Genomic DNA, 4,667 nt, shown 5'->3' with positions numbered 1-4,667 from the left:
GGTCACAACCGTATAAGTACTGTACCACACAAATAGGTCACAAGCTTATACGTACTGTTCCACACAAATAGGTCACAAGCTTATGCGTACTCTTCCAAACGAATAGATCACGATCTTATGCGTACTGTTCCACACAAATAGGTCACAAGCTTATACGTACTGTTCCACACAAATAGGTCACAATCTTATACGTACTGTTTCACACAAAGAGGTAACAAGCTTATACGAACTGTTCCTCACAAATAGGTCACAAGCTTATACGTACTCTTCCAAACGAATAGATCACAATCTTATGCGTACTGTTCCACACAAATAGGTCACAAGCTTATACGTACTCTTCCAAACGAATAGATCACAATCTTATGCGTACTGTGCCACACAAATAGGTCACAAGCTTATACGTACTGTTCCAAACTAATGGGTCATAATCTTATACGAACTGTTCCACACAAATAGGTAACAAGCTTATACATACTGTTCCACACAAATAGGTCACAACCTTATACGTACTGTTCCACACAAATAGGTAAAAAGCTTATACATACTGTTCCACACAAATACGTCACAATCTTAAACGTGCTGTTCCACACAAATAGGTCACAAGCTTATGCGTACTGTTCCACACAAATAGGTCACAATCTTATACGTACTGTTCCACACAAATAGGTAAAAAGCTTATACATACTGTTCCACACAAATACGTCACAATCTTAAACGTGCTGTTCCACACAAATAGGTCACAAGCTTATACGTACTGTTCCACAGAAATAGGTCACAAGCTTATACGTACTGTTCCACAGAAATAGGTCACAAGCTTATACGTACTGTTCCACACAAATAGGTCATAATCTTATACGAACTGTTCCACACAAATAGGTAACAAGCTTATACGTACTGTTCCACACAAATAGGTCATAAGCTTATACGTACTGTTCCACACAAATAGGTCATAAGCTTATACCAAGCATATACGAACTGTTCCACACAAATAGGACACAATCTTATCCGTGCTGTTCCACACAAATAGGTCACAAGCTTATACGAACTGTTCCACACAAATAGGTCACAAGCATGTACGAACTGTTCCACACAAATAGGACACAATCTTATCCGTGCTGTTCCACACAAATAGGTCACAAGCTTATACGTACTGTTCCACAGAAATAGGTCACAAGCTTATACGTACTGTTCCACAGAAATAGGTCACAAGCTTATACGTACTGTTCCACACAAATAGGTAACAAGCTTATACGTACTGTTCCACACAAATAGGTCACAATCTTATACGTACTATTCCACACAAATAGGTAACAAGGTTATACATACTGTTCCACACAAATAGGTCACAACCTTATACGTACTGTTCCACACAAATAGGTAAAAAGCTTATACATACTGTTCCACACAAATACGTCACAATCTTAAACGTGCTGTTCCACACAAATAGGTCACAAGCTTATGCGTACTGTTCCACACAAATAGGTCACAATCTTATACGTACTGTTTCACACAACGAGGTAACAAGCTTATACGAACTGTTCCTCACAAATAGGTCACAAGCTTATACGTACTCTTCCAAACGAATAGATCACAATCTTATGCGTACTGTGCCACACAAATAGGTCACAAGCTTATACGTACTGTTCCAAACTAATGGGTCACAATCTTATACGAACTGTTCCACACAAATAGGTAACAAGCTTATACATACTGTTCCACACAAATAGGACACAAGCTTATACGTACTGTTCCAAACTAATGGGTCATAATCTTATACGAACTGTTCCACACAAATAGGTCACAATCTTATACGTACTGTTCCACACAAATAGGTAACAAGCTTATACGTACTGTTCCACACAAATAGGTCATAAGCTTATACCAAGCATATACGAACTGTTCCACACAAATAGGACACAATCTTATCCGTGCTGTTCCACACAAATAGGTCACAAGCTTATGCGTACTGTTCCACACAAATAGGTCACAATCTTATACGTACTATTCCACACAAATAGGTAACAAGGTTATACATACTGTTCCACACAAATAGGTCACAAGCTTATACGTCCTGTTCCACCCAAATAGGTCACAATCTTATACGAACTGTTCCACACAAATAGGTCACAAGCATCTACGAACTGTTCCACACAAATAGGACACAATCTTATCCGTGCTGTTCCACACAAATAGGTCACAAGCTTATACGAACTGTTCCACACAAATAGGTCACAAGCATCTACGAACTGTTCCACACAAATAGGACACAATCTTATCCGTGCTGTTCCACACAAATAGGTCACAAGCTTATACGAACTGTTCCACACAAATAGGTCACAATCTTATACGTACTGTTTCACACAACGAGGTAACAAGCTTATACGAACTGTTCCTCACAAATAGGTCACAAGCTTATACGTACTCTTCCAAACGAATAGATCACAATCTTATGCGTACTGTGCCACACAAATAGGTCACAAGCTTATACGTACTGTTCCACACAAATAGGTCATAAGCTTATACGTACTGTTCCACACAAATAGGTCATAAGCTTATACCAAGCATATACGAACTGTTCCACACAAATAGGACACAATCTTATCCGTGCTGTTCCACACAAATAGGTCACAAGCTTATGCGTACTGTTCCACACAAATAGGTCACAATCTTATACGAACTGTTCCACACAAATAGGTAACAAGCTTATACATACTGTTCCACACAAATAGGTCACAAGCTTATACGTACTGTTCCAAACTAATGGGTCACAATCTTATACGAACTGTTCCACACAAATAGGTCACAAGCATATACGAACTGTTCCACACAAATAGGACACAATCTTATACGTGCTGTTCCACACAAATAGGTCACAAGCTTATACGTAATACTGTTCCACACAAATAGGTAAAAAGCTTATACATACTGTTCCACACAAATAGGTAACAAGCTTATACGTACTGTTCCAAACTAATGGGTCACAATCTTATACGAACTGCTCCACACAAATAGGTCACAAGCTTATACGTACTGTTCCAAACTAATGGGTCACAATCTTATACGAACTGCTCCACACAAATAGGTCACAAGCTTATACGTTCTGTTCCACACAAATAGGTAAAAAGCTTATACATACTGTTCCACACAAATACGTCACAATCTTATACGTGTTGTTCCACACAAATAGGTCACAAGCTTATACGTACTGTTCCACACAAATAGGTAACAAGCTTATACGTACTGTTCCACACAAATAGGTCACAAGCTTATACATACTGTTCCACACAAATAGGTCACAAGCTTATACGTACTTTTCCACACAAATAGGTCACAAGCTTATACGTACTTTTCCACACAAATAGGTCACAAGCTTACACATACTGTACCACACAAATAGGTAACAAGCTTATACGTACTGTTCTACACAAATAAGTAACAAGCTTATACGAACTGTTCCACATAAATAGGTAACAAGCTTATACGAACTGTTCTACACAAATAAGTAACAAGCTTATACGAACTGTTCCACATAAATAAGTAACAAGCTTATACGTACTGTACCACACAAATAGGTAACAAGCTTATACGTACTGTTCTACACAAATAAGTAACAAGCTTATACGAACTGTTCCACATAAATAGGTAACAAGCTTATACGAACTGTTCTACACAAATAAGTAACAAGCTTATACGAACTGTTCCACATAAATAAGTAACAAGCTTATACGTACTGTACCACACAAATAGGTAACAAGCTTATACGTACTGTTCTACACAAATAAGTAACAAGCTTATACGAACTGTTCCACATAAATAGGTAACAAGCTTATACGAACTGTTCTACACAAATAAGTAACAAGCTTATACGAACTGTTCCACATAAATAAGTAACAAGCTTATACGTACTGTTCCACATAAATAGGTAACAAGCTTATACGTACTGTTCTACACAAATAAGTAACAAGCTTATACGTACTGTTCCACACAAAGAGGTAACAAGCTTATACGAACTGTTCCCCATAAATAAGTAACAAGCTCATACGAACTGTTCCACATAAAAAAGTAACAAGCTTATACGTACTGTTCCTCATAAATAGGTCACAAGCTTACACATACTGTACCACACAAATAGGTCACAAGCTTATACGACCTGTTCCACACAAATAGGTCACACGCTTATACGTACTGTTCCTCATAAATAGGTCACAAGCTGATACGAACTGTTCCACATAAAAAAGTAACAAGCTTATACGAACTGTTCCACACAAATAGGTAACAAGCTTATACGTACTATTCCACTTAAATAGGTCACAACCGTATAAGTACTGTACCACACAAATAGGTCACAAGCTTATACGTACTGTTCCACACAAAGAGGTAACAAGCTTATACGTACTGTTCCTCATAAATAGGTCACAAGCTTATACGTACTCTTCCAAACGAATAGATCACGATCTTATACGTACTGTTCCACACAAATAGGTCACAATCTTACACATTCTGTTCCACACAAAGAGGTAACAAGCTTATACGTATTGTTCCACACAAATGCGTCACAAGCTTATACGTACTGTTCCACACAAAGAGGTAACAAGCTTATACGTATTGTTCCACACAAATGCGTCACAAGCTTATACGTACTGTTCCTCACAAATAGGTCATAAGCT

At 37.9% G+C, this 4,667-nt stretch overlaps 1 long non-coding RNA gene across 1 annotated transcript; it reads left to right on the top strand.

Annotated features, from left to right (window-relative positions):
• Positions 1–1,777: 1,777 nt before the first annotated feature.
• LOC110440994 lies at positions 1,778–3,908 on the top strand. The gene is made up of 3 exons (XR_002461803.1): positions 1,778–1,867; positions 2,474–2,543; positions 3,188–3,908. It is a non-coding gene; the product is annotated as an uncharacterized LOC110440994 (long non-coding RNA).
• The last annotated feature ends 759 nt before the right edge of the window (positions 3,909–4,667 follow it).

Source organism: Mizuhopecten yessoensis, unplaced genomic scaffold (genome assembly GCF_002113885.1).
Source record: "Mizuhopecten yessoensis strain PY_sf001 unplaced genomic scaffold, ASM211388v2 scaffold714605, whole genome shotgun sequence".
NCBI lineage: Eukaryota > Metazoa > Mollusca > Bivalvia > Pectinida > Pectinidae > Mizuhopecten > Mizuhopecten yessoensis.
The sequence above is the reverse complement of the archived record's forward strand: the minus strand, read 5'-3'. Positions and strand labels throughout refer to the sequence as shown.